The sequence below is a fragment of the Haemaphysalis longicornis genome, unplaced genomic scaffold (assembly GCF_048455015.1).
Source record: "Haemaphysalis longicornis isolate Haplotype H1 unplaced genomic scaffold, Haemaphysalis longicornis Haplotype H1 scaffold_1, whole genome shotgun sequence".
NCBI classification, from domain to species: domain Eukaryota; kingdom Metazoa; phylum Arthropoda; class Arachnida; order Ixodida; family Ixodidae; genus Haemaphysalis; species Haemaphysalis longicornis.
In genome coordinates, this window is record NW_027526203.1 from 187,302,991 (window position 1) to 187,321,183 (window position 18,193).

The following is an 18,193-nucleotide window of genomic DNA, read 5'->3' on the forward strand; positions in this document are numbered from 1 at the left end:
AGTTTGAATAACGTGCCCACTCCACAAAAAAACGAAGTTAAATATTTAGGAGTAATCTTTTCAGCTGATCTAACCTGGAACCGTCACATTGAAGCCGTGCCTTTTATAGGATCAACTCAACTTCATTCGTAGAAATTTTAGACACGCACCTCAGGAAGTAAAGGAACGGCTATACTTGTCAAAAATTCGGCCCATACTCGAGTACGCATGCATTGTGTCGGATCCCCACACTCAAAGCCTTATCGATCGCCTAGAATCAATTCAGAATCGTGATGCTCGATGTGTAACTCATAATTACCAGTTTCCTACTAGCATTACTCAAATAAAGAACTCGCTTGGCTGGCCTAACCTTTCTTTGCGTCCGACACGTTTTCGCATTTGTTTCCTTCGTGATGTATACCTTCAGCGCAATGCCGTTACCAGGAATCTATATTTACTACCACCAAACTACGTATCTACTCGGCGAGACCACCAATTTAAGATAAGAGAAATAGCTACGCGTACCTCAATTTTTATGAATTCTTTCTTTCCCCGTTCCATCAAGCATTGGAATTACCTTCCACAACACGTCATGGGGATGAAAAGCGACGATAATTTCTTTGAATTGTTAACCCAGCATTTACTCAGTGAATAGTACTCGTTTGTGCGTTTGCCTTCTTGCAATGTTTTAAAAATCTGTCTTGTATATGCCCTGTTATAAGCCATGTTTTGTGACTTTTTATGTCCTCTTTCACGCCTTGCTAGCAGTCCTTACCACATATCGTGCAATTGTTAACTGTGGTGCTTATGCTTATTTGTTTTCATATTGTTGTTTGCTTGTACATTTTAATTACTTTGTAAACTTTTTCTGACTGTAGCATTTGGAATTGTTAAGCGCAATTCTTTACGCCTTGTGTGAATCGCCCCCCTACTGTAATGCCCTCGAGGAGAATGTAGGTACCTAAATAAATAAATAAATAAATAAATAAATAAATAAATAAATAAATAAATAAATAAATAAATAAATAAATAAAATCCTCTTAAAAGGGTTTGCGCCATTTTTCGGGCCACCACCACCACTACCACGGCAGCTCTGGTTGTGCGTCAGCTTCGGTACCGTCTGTAGGTCTTTTAAACCCAGTAAAGGCTGCTTTTCTGCCTTTATTCGTGACATTTGTGGCTCAGGTGTGGGGTAGTCCCATGCACTTCGAACCAGGCGAGCTTATCAACCCGCACGAATGTCAACTGGAGACAACACCAGTGCACAAATCAAGTCGCCGCATTCGAGGTCTACCACCAGAATTTGGCCTGCTGGTGACGCGTCCACGCGTCATGACAACCACTACGCCATGCCAAACCAATCAGGGCAGCGGAGCCTTCTCGGCGCTGGGAGCGCATTTGCCGCACACACCGCGGCCCTTCCACGGTGAGACCTTCGAAGATGTCGAGGACTGGCTCGATCATTTTGATCTGGTCGCTGCGTTCAGCGAGTGGGACGACGCACGTAAGCTGAGAAGCATTTACTGCTCACTCAGAGAGTCAGCACAGACGTGGTGCGAAAACCGCGAGCCTACATTTACAAGCTAGTTGGAGTTTCGGCGGCAATTGCTCGAAGACTTCAAAAATAGTGATCGGAAGGAAGAGGCCGAAATTGCTCTGCAGTCCAGGGCGCAAAAACCAAAGTAGAGCGTCTCTATGTTCGTCGAGGACATGACGTGCTTGTTTCGGCGAGCGGACTCTGGTATGACTGAAGCAAAGAAGGTGCGCCACCTGATGCGGGGTGTGAAGGAACAGCTATTCGCTGGCCTTGCACGCTAACCACCCACCACGGTTGCTGACTTCGTTCGGGAAGCGACGTCAATGAGCGGGCCCCGCAGCAGCGCACCATGCAGTACGGGCATCAAACCAGTGTGTGGCCGCCTGCGCTTCAGCGGTCAACGATGAACACGCTCTCCGGGAGCTCGTGAGGAGCGTCGTGCGTGAAGAACTGCGGATTCTGCATCGGGGTGACTGTCGACCAAAATTCGGTGCCTTTACCGAAGTCGTCCGAAACGAATTACGGCGAGCAATGGCACCCCCGGCACCAGCCGATGTTGCAAGCCCTGTTCGAACGTAAACGGATGTGTATCCTATGCTGGCTCCAAGAGTGGAACGTCGCACTTACAAGGATGTGCTGCACACGCTGACCTCGGCCCAGCCCCAGGTTTTGCCAACTGTGACACAGCCGTTCGGACGCATGTTTGACCCGGCCACAAGGTACGAACCAAGACGTCGCGAACGGAAAGCGACCGTGTGGCGCACATCAGACAATCGGCCCCTGTGCTACCATTGCGGTGAAGAAGGCCACGTGTTCCGTCGCTGCCCTTACCGCCGCCTGGGACTTCGCGGGTTCTCGCCGAACGCACCTCGACCGCGCTACGGGCAACGACCCCGACAAAAACGCCGTACACCGTTTTCTCGGCCTCTGCGCGTACTATCGCCGCTTTATGGAGAACTTTTCCGACATAGCAGACCTGTTATATCGCCTAACCAAGAATGACGTGAAATTTAGTTGGGGCCCAAAAGAGTGAGCAGTGTTCGACGAACTGAAAAGTCGGCTGCAGAGTCCACCTGTGCTCGGCCACTTCGACGAAGACGCGACCACTGAACTGCATATTGATGCAAGCAACATCGGGTTAGGTGCAGCACTTGTGCAGTGGCAAGATGGTGTAGAGCGGGTTATCGCTTATGCGAGCAGTACTCTGTCACGCGCCGAAGCCAGCTACTATACAATCGAGAAGGAATGCTTGGCTGTCGTGTGGGCCGTCACCAAGTTTCGGCCATGTCTATATAGAAGACATTTCAAGGTGGCTACTGACCATCACTCTCTGTGCTGGTTGGCCAACCTGAAAGACCCTTCTGGACGCCTCACTCGCTGGAGTCTCAGGCTACAGGAGTTCGACGTCAGTGTCGTCTACAAGTCCGGCCGTAAACATACCGATGCAGACTGCCTCTCCCGCAGAAGACGACGATGACAGCTATCTTGGAGCCGTCACTCCTTCTGACCTTGCTCAAGACCAACGAAAGGACCCTGAGCTTCGCCCAGTAATCTATTACGTCGACGGATGTGCCCTTCAGCTACCCAGGTCTTTTGCACGCGGCCGTACATCAATTTGTCTGCGTAACAACATACTGTGTGAAAAAATGTCGATGCCACGGAAACAACATACTTGCTCGTTCCACCAAGAAAACTGCGTGCAGAAATTCTGCAGGCCTGCCATGGTGAGCCGTCTTCCGGACATCTCGGCTTCGACCGTACCTTAGGTCGCATACATCTACGGTATTTCTGGCCGAAGCTTGCGCTTGATGTCAAGCAGTACGTACAAACCTGCTGAGACTACCAGAGGCGGAAACCTTCGCCCGAAAAGCCCGCCAGGTCTACTCCAACCGCTTGACCCTCCAAAGTTACCGTTTCAGCAGATCGGTACGGATCTTCGGGGGCCTTTTCCTTCGTCATCCTCCGGTAACAGATGGATCGTCGTCGCTACGGTCTACTTAGCGGGTTACTTAGCGGGCCGCAGAAGTCGCCAAGTTATTTATCCAGAACACCGTCCTTCGTCACGGTTCCCCGACAGTAGTTAATACGGACAGGGGAGCTGCTTTCACAGCACCACTTCTTAAAGAAGTGTTACATCTCAACTGCACAAGCCACCGGAGGGCAACCGCCTATCGACTATTGCCGATATGCTCTCTATATTTGTTGACGTCGACCACCGGAACTGGGATGTCATACTACCATATGGGACCTTCGCCTACAATACGGCGGCGCAGGAAATAACACGGTTTACCCCGTTTCGCTTGGTGCATGGTGGAGAATTCCTGACAATGTTGGACTCCATGCTTTTACCTGACGAGTGCTCTGTCGTCCCCACAGACGCCGAAGAAATTGCACAGCGTGCAGAGCCCACATGGCAGCTGGCTTTCCAGCGCATTTGATGTCAGCAAGTAAACGATGCCCGGAGGTATAGTACGCGTCACAGAGAGGTTACATATTGACCAGGAGACCTCGTCTGGTTGTGTAGCCCTGTTCGCTGGAAGGGTTACGCCGAAAAATTTATGCGTCGCTATTTAGGACTCTGCAATGTTCTGCGCCAGACAAGCGACGTGAACTACGAAGTTTTTCTTGAGGGCGCGGTATATTCTCCTCGCATCACGTCACAGTCCGACGTCGATCACGTCGCACGAATGAAGCCGTACTACACCCGCTGGACTGAATCCTGAATTGCTGTGTTTGCTGTGCGACTCTATGGACCATCAATCGGGACGATGCATTCTCAGGAGAGGGGGTAATGCCGCGGGCCTGGGACATGCTCCCTGCTTGGGTATGTGTCTCTTTCGGAACGTTGAGGGTGAGAAGAGGAAGAGGCTAAGGTGCTACCCCGGCAGCTCTGGTTGTGCGTCAGCTTCGGTGCCGTCTGTAGGTGTTTTAAACCCAGTAAATACCGCTTTTCTACCTTTATTCGTGACAAAATCACCAAAATACGGTTCGCGAGGGCTCTCATAAACATAACACCATCACGCGCCTAACATCACATGCGTAGTCCTTAGGAAAATGTTTAAGATAGGAACCGCCAAGTTCCGGACGTTTTCAATGTCGCGCTAAGCGTATACGAATTACAGCTTTGAAAACTCCCATTGTACTACGACGCTCAGGAGCCATCGCATAATTTAAAAAAATAAGATATTAGCAACTACTGCAGTTCGTCTATGCGGGTACCTCAGAGCGCAGCGAAGCAGCCTCCGAAGCCGGCAGCCGCCGCGGTTCTTTCACCGATGATCAGTCCCACGCCGACGCTGTGGCGGAAAGAGAAAACAACGCCGACACCGGCGGAAAGGTGCATTCGGCAGGGCGGACCTCCTTTCCATCCAGCGGCCGTGCCTCTACACTCAACAGTTTCATCTTCGTAGCGAAAACGCCAAGGCGCCAAGAATACACCTATAGAATAGAATAGAAATTTATTTCAGACAACAAGAAAGATACAAGTTGCCTGGGGGGACCGGCGTAAAGGCACAGAAGGCCTGACAAAGCGCCGATTCACCCGATTACACACGCATAAATCACCAGTCATACATGAACATTCATTGGGTAAGGAAGAAAAAAAAAACAGAATAAAAAAAAAGAAGATACATCGCAATTGAGAAATACAATTGTTATGCCATTGGACACTGAACATAAGCACATGTGGATTTAGTTTTGGATTTGTAAAAGGTAGGCATGAATCTTTTTTTTAAATACATGAATCGAGGGGCTTTCCTGAATTAATGCGAATACAGTAGGGTGTTCATTTAGGATATCTGGAATTTGGTATGTCAACTTTTGTGCACCGTAGTTGGTGCGAAGCTTATCTTTCTTGTACGTGATATGCCGTAAATTGTGGCTGTGGTCTTTCTCGGCAAATTTTCTTGAAAATTCAGTAGGGTTGCATTTAACGTCGTGGTACGCGACCGTAGCTAATTTTTTAAGTCGGATATAGTTAATTGTTAACAGTTCATGTTTTTGGAAAAGTTGTGCTGTATGCGAGCGAAAGGGCAGCAGTTCAATTAAACGGAGAGCTCTTTTTTGTAATAAATAGAGATAGCTGAGGTTCGTTTTCGTCGTTGTCCCCCATATAAGAAGGCAGTAGTGAAGATGCGAGTGTATTGTTGCGTAGTAAATTTGCTTTTTTAACCATACTGGTAATAAGTGACGCAACGTACAGAGCATGCCAACTGCTCGGGCAATGCTGTTTCGTAAGTGATTGATGTGAAGGGACCAATCTAAACATTCATGAAAGAAGACACCGAGAAATTTGTGTGATGTAACGCGATCAATATGTTGTCCCTCAAAGCTAATATTCTTTTCGCTGCTATACGTTTTATTACGGGGCCTAAATACCATATACTTAGTTTTTTTGGGGTTTAAGTTTAATCTGTTTGCACTTAGCCAACTAGATAGATTTTCTAGCCACTGATTGGCTTGCGACTTAAGGACATCAATATCTGGTCCAGAGAAAAATACATTGGTGTCGTCAGCATACAAAATAATGTCTGGCGTTAGAGGTATGTTTGCTATGTCATTAATGTATACAATGAAAAGTAGAGGGCCTAGAATTGACCCTTGCGGAACTCCACATGTGATTTCGCCGAAATGAGAGGTCGCATTGCCAATTTTAGTGTACTGCACACGGTTTTCTAGGTAACTTTTCACGATGTCCAAGGCAATTCCTCTTACACCGTATCTGGAGAGTTTGATCAATAAAATGTCATGCTTTACAGAGTCAAAGGCTTTTTTGAAGTCAAGAAATAACCCAAGAGTAAATAGTTTATTTTCTATGTTGTCAATTATTTTGTCTTTAATATTCAGTAACGCCATTTCAGTGGATTTTTTCTTTTGAAAGCCATATTGATTTTGTACTATAATGTTCTTCTGCTGCAAGAAATGAGTAAGTCGCGAGTTTATTGTTTCTTCAATAACCTTAGAAAACATAGGTAAAACAGAGATTGGCCGGTAATTACCAAGATCGTTTTTATCTCCTCCTTTGAAAATGACAGCTACCCTTGCGATTTTAAGTTGGTTGGGGAACGTTCCTGAGCTTAGAATAAGATTGCATATGTGCGATAGAGGTAAACAGATAACATGAGCGACTGCTTTAAGAGGTGCTGCCTTTATTTCGTCCACACCGCAAGCACTACTATTCTTTAGTTTATTTAACAGGCCGTACATCTCTTGCGCTGTAGTAGGAGACATAAAAATTGATGAGTCCGAACAATTAATATAGGATGTACAGCTAACACTATTAGCCGATGCAGAGGCGCAAAAACCTGCATTTAGGAAATAATTATTGAATTTGTTTGCTAGGAAAGTGCCCGAATATGGTATGCCCTCAATTACTATTTCTGATATTGTTTCCCTCTCGTTCTTGTTCCGTAGTGTATTTACGCAATTCCAAACCTTTCTGGAATCATTAGAGATACTGACAAACCTATTTTCATAATACAGGTTACGTGCGTGTTTAATATCATATGTCAACTTATTTCTAATTTTTTTGTACTCAGCTAACTGATCGAGGTTTTTGGTTCGAATAAATGATGCAAATAGTTTGTCTCGTCCTTTTATTCTCTTGAGTAAAGAGGCATCAATCCACGGTTTTCTAGATTTTTTGTGTTTTTTTAGCTGCTCTAGAGGAAATGCACTATCATATAGTTCTTTAAATAGTTTTAAAAAAGTGTCATAGGAAAGAGTGGGATCGTTTGTCTGCATTACAGGGTCCCAGCTGGCTTCCTCCACTAAATGCTTAAAAAAATCGATCTTTTCTGCAGATAATATTCGGCGCAGAATAGGTGCGTGGTCTGTATGTTTGTTGTGCTGGGTTATGTAGGGTGAAAAAAAGAGAAAGAACGGCATGTGATCACTTATATCTGATATTAACACTCCGGCAACGGATTGGTCAATTTTAAAATTCGTAAAACATACGTCTAGTAACGTTTCGGACGTACTTGTCACCCTTGTCGGTATGTCAATAATACTTCGACAGCCAAAAGAAAGAAAAATATCAAGTAGCTTTTGAACAGACGAATCCACCAAGAGCAAATTAATATTGAAATCACCGGTAACGATGGTAGGTAGACCAACGCACGCACAATACTCTAAAATACGCTCAAGAAATTCTATAAATGGGGTTGTAGCACCATTTGGAGGTCTGTAAAGTACAACCAACATTGTATTCAAACACTTTACAAGCACACATTCGTAGTTAGCATCTATGAATGAGTATTCTGGAACCACTTCGTAATTGAAGGTGTTTTTTACATATATAGCAACACCCCCTCCCCTTTTGCTAGTTCGCGAAACTGAGATGCAGTTGTACCCTGAAAAATTTACAACGGGGCATTCGTTAGAAAACCAGGTTTCAGTGAAAGTTAAAAAGTCGAATGTATGACCTAAGGCATCTAAAAAAAAGTTGACGGAATCATGCTTGTTCCGTAAACTTCGCGCGTTAAGATGAAGTAAAGAAAATTGCTTGGTGCCATTTAAGGCCCTGCGTTGTCTAAACGTAGCAGCATCGTGATAACTACATGTTTTATCGCGTGTAGGCATGTGCCTTTATGGCGTAAGAAAATTAGTGAAGTCCTGGTGCTATCTTATTTGGTCAAGGTCACTGGCTCCATTAATCCTTAGTATTCTGTCATGTTGACTGCGCCGAACAAAGAATTTTCCGTCCTTGACCCACGCGAACTGGTATTCCATTTCTCTTGCCTTTGTTTTCATCTGCCAGAACAAGCGTTTGTTTTGAGCAGTCAAGTTTTCGTTGATGAAAACCTTTGATTTCTTCCTTCTTAGTTCACTTCTTTTTGCAAGCCAAGCGTCACGGGTATAGCGGGCTTAAAAGCGCACTATAATAGGCGATGGCTTATCTTTCCCGTCTGCGCCTGCCCTAGAACGCAGCCGGTGAGCGGCTTCAATATCGTTTTCAGATAGCCTAGGAAGTTCCAGGTCATCTGCCAGAAGATTCAGTTTTTCTATCACTTTTTCATTAGTCTGTTCGGCAAGTCCATGGATTTCTAGGTTAAGACGTCTGCTGTATTGATCAAGGTTATTAACTTCTTGCCTAAGCATTTCCACTTCTCGTTCATTTGTCTGTGCTTGGAGTTTTTCCACCCGCTTTCATAAACTGCTCATGTCAGCATTTTGACGCTTCATTTCGGCAAGCGCCTCATCATACTTGCTTGACATTTCCTGCATTGACCTTTCAATGGCATGCACAGTGGCAGCAACGCCTTCCAAAGCGTCGACTTGTGATTTCACCGTAAGTAGTAAAGACAATTTTCTCTGAATTTCACCTATTTCCTTCGTAAGGTTCATTCCGTTTTCCGTTTTTTCGGGTTCAGTGCTCTGACTGCTTCGATTTTTTGCCGTTTTACATGTTTGACAGTTCCATGTGCTCTTCGCTGCTGCAGATTTCTTTTTGTAGGCTGCTTCTGTAACTCCTGAGCATGCGCCTACATGATAGCTGTATTTACAATCCGAGCACAACAAATGTGTCGTGTTCCTCACAGATTCATGACAAGAAATACACGTGTCAGCCATGATAGTTATTCAGCAGCAGTGGCAACCGTAAATTCAACTGACAAGCTAGCTTTTACATACAGGTAAGCACTAACCTGGGAAAAGGAAGACGGAAATTTAGGAGCCAGTCGATGAACCGCACGGCGCCACTGCTGCTGAATATGTGTGTGCCAGGATAGACGATGTCTTCTGCTTTTATGCGTTCTTGGCGATGACGTCAGGTTTGTTATCCGTCGCGGGCGCCACTGGTCGTCGCATCGGTGGATGATAGCTCCAAGTTTGTAGATACGCGTCGATTCCTGGGAAAAGGAAGACGGAAATTTAGGAGCCAGTCGATGAACCGCACGGCGCCACTGCTGCTGAATATGTGTGTGCCAGGATAGACGATGTCTTCTGCTTTTATGCGTTCTTGGCGATGACGTCAGGTTTGTTATCCGTCGCGGGCGCCACTGGTCGTCGCATCGGTGGATGATAGCTCCAAGTTTGTAGATACGCGTCGATTCCTGGGAAAAGGAAGATGGAAATTTAGGAGCCAGTCGATGAACCGCACGGCGCCACTGCTGCTGAATATGTGTATATAGACTGCATGCTACGCCCCTCCCCAGGTTTCGCGTTTGTGGAGATGGCCCGGGATTTTCTTTTATAGTTGTCATCCATGCTGTAGATTTTTCTATAACCTGATTCACGACATTGATGCGATGACTACTTGAGCAGCCTGTCCTATACCCAGCCTGTTATGTCGGTTGTTGCAAATCTTGGCTGTCGATTATGCGATTGAGTATTATTTTTGGGAACGGAAGGCCGGCTCTACTTGGGTCCAGCGAGCGAGCTACGACGACAAGGCACGGGCCTAAAGTGCTCTGCACTTACAAAATGTGCATGTCAGCTTCCCTCATGTAGTAGCCCGTGTGTTTGATGTGTTTTAAATGCTACGTTTATCTATGCCTCAATATGCCTATACAGGCCTCGCAATCATAAAAGCCTACTATAAGACTACTATTGTGATTAAGCTGGTGATAAAATTGAAACTCCTTGAGGTGATTTTTGACAACCACCTTACTTTTGTTACCCGCCGAAATCAGTTGAACAAAAAATAGTTGGAAGAATGGCAGTTTCCTTAAAATTTTCAAGGAAGTACACATCCATAAACCAATCACATCGCCATCAGCTACATCATCTTCTGATCCGCCTTGCAGTGACTTACGCTGCACTTTCATGGTGGCACATTAATCAAAACCACATGTTGCGCTCATATCGTCGGATCGTTTGTGGTCACCGGAGCCTACACAATGAACCGATCAACCACGCTCAAATTAATTGTCAACGTGCTTCTGCTACAAATCCATATGACATCACAGAGAGAATATTGTTGTTTTAAAAACTGCAACCAATCACATTTAATTTGGCTGCATATAACCTCTCCGACGTGTATCTTTCCAGTATCGCCACTCACCTGGATAGACGCCTTCGCGTTCGTACGAGCGGAGCGCGCCTCCCTAGGATGGGAGCCAGAACCCGCCTTCAGTTTCTGCATGCCTTCGCGGGCAGTTAGCACTTACAGCGGCAGGAGCAGCTTTTGTAATACTAAACGGACCGGATTGCGTGGATGCCGTACAGGGGTTTTGCCTGGGGTCACCGAGCCCCGCGTTTGTTTCGTACATGTGATGACTGCCCGGGTTGCTTAGGGCTGGCTGCACATCTTGACATTTTAGGGCACGGTGTGAAGTAGGGCAAGTGAGGTGTGCGAAAAATTGGCAATAACCCAATTAGACAACCAACAGATAGGAAGGTCACGCGGTGTCCGTTGGCATCAGCTGACTTCGGTGACACTTCCGGCTGATGTTCGGGATTTCGTGTGGTTACGTGGCTGGGAAGTTCTCCCGACGTGTTACCGTCTGGCCAGATTCAGCGTTGTACGTTCCGCACGGTGTCCGCACTGTGGCCAGACTGAAACATTAGAACATGTCTTGTTTCACTGTCATGTGGCGGCAACGTTTTGGACTGTATTAAGCAGGATGTTCGGAATAACACTTCGAATGAACACTCGTTGAAATGATATGTTGATGAATTTTCTGATGTGTGCTGGTGCTTTTGTTTTGTGGAGAAATCGTGGTGCTGCATGTGTTCGAGCACGGCCTCAACGGGCAATGTTCCCGCTGCAGTGCCGTGTCCGGTCGATTCTTATGAGTCATCAATAACACGAGTTGGCAGCTCTAGAAGGAGAAGCCTTTCTTTTGCGTTGGTATACACGGTTTATAGTCGTCAGGAGCAACATCCTGAGCGTTTCTCTAGTGCCGTACTGAGTTCAGTATAGTTTATGAACTATTTCTTTGAACGCTGGTGAACTTTGTGTGACTTGATTTGTAGCAGCTTGTTGCCCACGCCAAACATTTTTGCGTGGTGTGTAGAATGACCACATCACATGGATACTGATTGGATAATTTCCTGTCCTGTTATCACTAGTCGCTGCGCCGTGATATGTGATTTATAATAGATTCTCTTTACCCCCCGCACCTACTTGGGTACGTTATCTCGCTGCTGCGCCGCCTGATTCCGGCAGTCGCATCGACCGTTAGCGAGCTACGACGACAAGGCGAGCCCATAAAGTTCTCTGTACTTAAAAAACACATCCGCAGGCCTTAAACACAACACTCCTAGTTCAGGTAGTGTTACCAAGTAAATATCATTGTATTTATAAGGCTAAACCCAGTTTATTTTAAATGAATACGAATTCCTGTAATGATTTGAGCCAAAAAGTTGCGCCCCGGCCGCAGTTTCAGCGCCTGTTGATACATTCCTTTCCGCCAAAAAGAACTTAAACATAATCGTCTTCTTGGCGACAGTGTTTGGCGTCATGCAGTGCAAAGGATGTTGCTGCATCCTGTTCGGTAATTTCTCCAGTCCCCGGGGAAGCACTCCTGTTTTATAACTAAGAAAAAAAAACTTACCCGCGAACCCCGAGTTTTGCAGATGAGAAATACTTCGCTGCTGTGTAACCCGTTCCTGCTTTGAAGACCCCATCCGACGTCGTGCTATTTCGTTCTTGTTGAGCTTTTTTGTCCTTCATGACTGCGTTTTATACTCCATTTTTAATATTTGTACCACAGAACCTATTGTTTTCTTCGCGTTTGCTAGGACGTGGGTTTAATGCGGGCCGGAGTGGCTGCTTTTATGAGGCGAAAACCGAGAAAATGCATGTGTTGAGATTTCAGCGCATGGTAAAGATCCCCAAACGCCCAAAATAAATCCGGAACCCTGCACTACGGCACGCCTCACAACCCAAAGCTGGACGCGCGATTAACAAATGGTCTTGTCCCAACGTGCAAAACACCTGGCAATGAAGTTCTTTTATCAGCATGTACACCCAAGAGCAAAAGCTTACGTACCACGAAAGCATCAATTTTGGGTTATTTCTCTACCGCAGGTCAGTCTGGGGTACTATGGGCGGCTATTTTCATACGTCTGTAACTGTACGATATCTCGCATACGCACGGTACTTTCTCGGGCTGATAGTGGAAGACAAATAACCTATAATTGTTATTTTCCTGGTCTGTAAACTTTTACTCGAGGCTGCACAAATTGAGTACATGTCCACAGTGCGTGTGAACACTCGCAAAGTGCTGAAGGCTTGTTTTCGAAGCACTAAACAAAAACCCTTTCTTTCACGGTGGCTCGCCTTTCCGCTCGCCTTAAGATCAAGTGCGAGCGGATAGTAAGGTTTAAAGAGGGCTTATTACTCGGAGGTTTCCGCTTTCACGAAATGGCCCCGGGAAGCAGCTCGTTAACGTTATTTTGCCCATTTCACTTCCCTCCTTGCCAGCCAGGGTTGCTCAAAGCAATCGTTTTATACGGGTCGTGTCAATATTCCATCAGAACCGCACGCAAGCAGACTCGGCTGCTTTCGGCTGATTGGACGTCCTGACCCCGCTTCCACATTGTTCTGATTTGTGCAGATTTTAGTGGTTCTGCTAGAGTCACGCTTTGTTATGCAAAAGCATTGGAGTGCACAAACCCTCCAATAACAGGCAATCTCAAAGTGCATCGTCGTGAAGATCGCCCACTAAAAGCGTAATGAGCGCCGCCTGATTATACGTGTGGTTCAAAGGGACAGCTTAGAAAGGCACGAACCGGAAACGTTGCGGAAGAAAAAAAAACACCACAAGTTCTCATGAGCCAGCTCCGGCGGAGACTGCTCGTTCACTTTTTTCGGACTTGATTGGGAGTAACGAGCCAAAATTTCTTGGGACTCAGCTGTGGGAATATTAAAGCCTTATCCGAATAGCAAGCCCACGGGGCCTGACAAAGCATGTTCATTTAAGAGTATCAGCCTTTCAGTTTTTCCCCACCGCTGAAAAATGCACACGACTGGGGTAAAATAGAAGGCGTTGATTAAAGAAAAATTAAAAATAAAATAGAAATTTACAAACAGCGGCGACAACGCACAAACAGTAGAGCATTGTTCAGTTGCTGCTGTATTTCACATTAAAACGTTTGGCCTTCCATACTACAGTGCATTTCGGTAGTAGTAAATTATCACCGAAACTCAATAAGCAGAACATGATCGGCAGAGCAAAATAACAACCTTCTGGCGCCAAATCATTTCAAAAGGCGCAAGTACCGTTAGCGGGATTACAGAATACGTGCGCTACCAGCTCGTAAGTGATGAATGTTAGCAAACTAGTTTTCTCATTGGAATACTGCGCAGTGAAATATTACAACCACCTTAAGAATAAAAACTACCAGGGTATCTAAGCACTTTCCATGGGTTGTGAATGCTAAAGCAAGCATGCACAACGGAATGCAACTGATTTATCCTTCGAGTGCACATGCTGAGGTCGCAGCCAACAAGAACTGCTGACTCTGCCGTCAGCCTCTGAGGCCGATCAACTTGTACCAACTCTGGCCGATCCGAGTTGGTGCAAGAAATATTTTTTGGTTGCGCTGATGTCGTAGCGCAATGGGAATGGTATAAGTGGCCATACGCTTTTTACGAGAGCTGTCCTTTTCATTGGCCAATCCCCTTGGGTGGGTATACGTCAGAGTTCAAACCGAACTGTTAGGTCTAATGCCAGGAAAATACGCATCCTCGTTAGCACAGTTCGCGCGACATTTCTTGGACCATCGCCGTACGACCGCCACTTTCAGTGGATGCCACCTGCTGGCGCTACTTACATTAGTGAGCGGGCATCCGCGCTAGCATCGCCCAGCAGAGAGGAATTTTAGCCGCAGGGTACTTCGGTGTTCATCTAACTTTTATTTCAAATGCGATGTAGAATTGGTTCCCACTTATGGGGAGGGCCGCCAAATCGTATGTGACGTAATGATCGCGGGCCATTCATGGATTTTTCTTCTCCTTTACGCACCATCTCAACCTCGTGAACTGCAAGAATATTTCCTACCGTTATAGACTCACCTTGTACTGAGCACCACTTCATGGTCTTCGGGGACTTTAACTGTGTGTGGAACTCGTGTGAGAGTTCGTGTGAGTTCCAACAATGGAACTTTTGTGTAATAACATTGGAATACATTGTTCGTGACTTTCACCTTTCTGACATTGGAGAAAATGTCCGACTGCGAAATCGGCTTACACATTTTTCGGGGGTTTCTCTCGTTACACTACATTATTTTCATATTTCTATGGATACCCTACCATGTGTCCATGGCTATTCTGTGCATCCGGAATTTTTAGCGACCACTGCATTGTATCCGCTGCGCATCGTAGCCAGCAGTGTAGGAGTGGTCGTGGGCACTGGGAATTGTGGAAATTTAGCAATTATTTACTATCCCATCAGCCTTTTTTAAATCGTGTGCCAGAAATTATGCAAAATGCAAAAAACCGCCATGATGTGCCTATGCTCGCACGGTGTGGATTATTTAAGCATGAAGTGAAAGTCACTGCTATTGAAGAGGCGAAAGTGATGGAGTGTGAAAAGAAAGAAAACATAAATCTCTTAAAGAAATTGTTGAGAGAACCTCGCTACCTTGAAAGCCGTTTTTCTGGTAAATATATATGATATTCAGAATGTGAAGGCGCAGCTACAAGCGTTTAATGTTGAGAAATGCCGGGAAGCGGTAGTGTGCGTCCGGTCACAGCACTTTACTAAAGTGCAACTGTGACGCCGCTCTCTGGGCGAAGAGCGCCGTCATGGCTTGTCTTAACAAGTAATGAAAACTGAGTACAAAGAACAAATTACTGATGACAATAATGTGATAATGGTGGGCTTCGACGATTATTATAGAACTCTATTCCCAGCAGCCCAAAAAGCAGCCACTGAGGAGTCTATTGACAAATTCATTACCTTGCTGCCCAAATTAAACCAGAACGAGTGGGAATCTATCGACCTGGAGATTTACATTCAAGAATTGGTGTCTAGAATTGAATCATTGGCAAAAGGCCAAACCCCAGGGCCTGATGGTCTCACTGCAGTATGCTACGAGGCATTCTGTTCTTCGCTGGCTCCATTTTTACTCGAGGTTTACCGCGAGGTTTACAAGAATAAATACAGTATTCTCTCGTTATGACGAAGTCAGCGGGACGGCAAAAAATGTCGTTATAAGCAGTGTTTCGATATTAGCGACAACTCGAGAAAAGCGAACGCATTTGAGCTTTAATTGCGCCACAGCTGTGGGGAATCAGAGCACAATGTATTCAGTGGAGCAAAACTATTCATGTGCAAGAAAGGCAGGTAGCTTTGGCTGTTTGAAGTCCGTGCTGGGCGCGAGCCTTCCCTGCTCTAATTTGGCGAACCATTCCATGACGCTGCAGTCGCCCCACATAAAAGTGGCAATGGCTGCAGTGGCCCCTTTTACAGGGGGCGTGCGGGCGTCACGGAACGTAACTAGAATTGCTTGGGGTTGGGCGAGTTGGTTTTCCATATCGACTTGAAATTTCAGCTTGAACAAAAAAACGACAGAACTTAGGAAGGAAACATGGACACAGTGCTGTGTCCGTGTTTCCTTCCTAAGTCCTGTCGTTTTTTTTGTTCAAGCTGAAATTTAAAGACGTTACTAGAGTTTCGCGCTGGAAAGCGCCGCAAACGCAGTGGCTCGAGTTATAGGTTGTGTTGGTTGAGGTAAAAAAAAACGATTAACCGCTCATTGTGGGTACACAGCGCAATCATGGAATCCGGTCCGGTTTTGCACTAGGGGCTCCGCATGATCACTGGGCCATTTTTTTTCCCGAGCTGTGCAGCCGTTAAGTTTGTGACACAAGAGCTTTTAGTTGCCTATTGTCGATGACACTGGTGATTCTATGGAACGAGTGTCAGTGTTCGCGCACCATCTTGTGCACGCCATTCACCAATGTCTAGGAAGAAAATTCAATGGCCCTACCGCGCACTTGGACCGTTTGCATAAGTCAGATGGGCGAATAGAGCATGACAGGCTCGAGGGAATCCCCAGGGAACCACCAGCTTGCGTTGACCCTCCATGTTGACAACCTGACTTGCCGCTGAGTAGCCGCCACTCGGCGACGCCTCCCCTCGCCACTTCCCTCTAAGCGGGTCAAGCTCTTCGTGCGCTTCGAGTAATGCGGCCTAAAATTCATGTGTTAGGGACGGGACCAGAAGAAATTTGAATAAAGCGATATTTTGAGTAAAGCGATTTCGTTAAAACGAGGGATTGCTGTTTCTTCCACCTACGCTTTACAAAAGGGCACACGGTTGTAGTCCCAAAAATTGTCAACCTGACAAACTGCGTAAAGTAGAAGGATATTGTTCTATTTCTTTATTTATTGTAGATTGTAAACTATTTGGCGAGATTTTGCCCAACCGTCTTACAATGTGATTGAGCTCCTAGTTGGTGACCATCAGACATGTGGCATCCGTGGGCGATTTATTCAAACTAACGTTCACGTAGCAAAGTCTATACTTCAGTGTGTTTCGGGTACTTCAGCCCAAGTAGCCCTAGTACAACTAGATTTGAAAAATGCATTCCATCGTATCAGTTGCCAATTACTGTTTTGTGGTCTGCAGTATGTGAACGCAGGATCCTCCATTAACGAAGGTATTCAAATATGTGTTGCGAATGGCTCGACAAGAGTGATAGTCAACAACCGACTTACACACTAAAAATTTTTACGCCCAAAAGGGTGCTTCAGCTTGTCGCCGCAGGAGCACCCTAAAAACTGAATATTTTACGCCCTTTAGGGTGCTTGGATTTTGTCGCCGCAGGAGCACCCTCTGTGAAGCACCCCAGAAGACAGGTGCCTTATAAACACCCTTTTCCGCCTAAAAGTATCCTAGGGTGCTACTTAGCACCCCAATCTGTAGGAGCATCTTCTGCAAAAGCACCCACCTAAAGGGGTACAAAACGGGTGCGTCATCCTCGGTTCACAGGTGCAGCAGGTGTGAGACCACATATTGCACAATATCACACACGATTATGGTATGAAACATTCGTGCTTTCCAAGCTCGGTTCTGTGAGACATTCCATTGAAGCTCAACATCAGCTGATAATTTCCTTGAACTTGTGTCAGCGATTGTTAAAACATCAATTTAAAAAGTCAGGAGCCACATCTCAGTACAGTTATAACTTTAGAGGTAGTTGATTACCCAAAACTTCGTAAAAAACCAATTATATGTTCACTTTGCCGAACTGCAGTACACATCCTTCGAGATTCACTGCAGAGCCTAACCATGCTGTGCAGTGAAAGCAATTAGGTGTGCAACACTTCAACCACACAAAACTTCCTTGAACCTTAAAACCCTTGGCTTCTTAGTATTGCATCAAACTTCCAATCAAGGTGCAATCAAAGGTGCTACCTGCAATGTTTAGTGCCTTATTCTTGAGCTGAGCAGGAAGGTTCAATATCAAGGAAGACCAAATGCAAAATGTATAGTTTCCTCCGTAATGCGGCTCATAATATAGTTCCCTCCGTACTGCGGCTCATAATCTACTTATAAAAGTTGGGTACCCAAGCCATTTATTTTCGTTTGCATTATTCTTTTTGCTTTACGAAAAAATATTTATATGGTACAGCACTTGCAAGGTTTGGTGGTATTTGGAGTTTTATAAACATACCTTTAGACTAGATGACCCCACATAGCAATAACAAGAACTGCAAACATCACAGAACAATGCATACAAGTTCCCTGGTGAAGCCCATGGTTGAAATGTAATGCCATTGTT

The 18,193-nt window shown here is 45.6% G+C and overlaps 1 protein-coding gene and 1 pseudogene across 1 annotated transcript in view; both read right to left on the bottom strand.

Moving 5' to 3' along the window:
- Positions 1 to 18,193, bottom strand: part of LOC144167622 (RYamide receptor-like) — a 503,725-nt gene that overhangs the window by 107,801 nt on the left and 377,731 nt on the right. The window lies entirely within an intron of this gene.
- On the bottom strand, positions 7,837 to 9,623 carry LOC144167609 (uncharacterized; annotated as a pseudogene).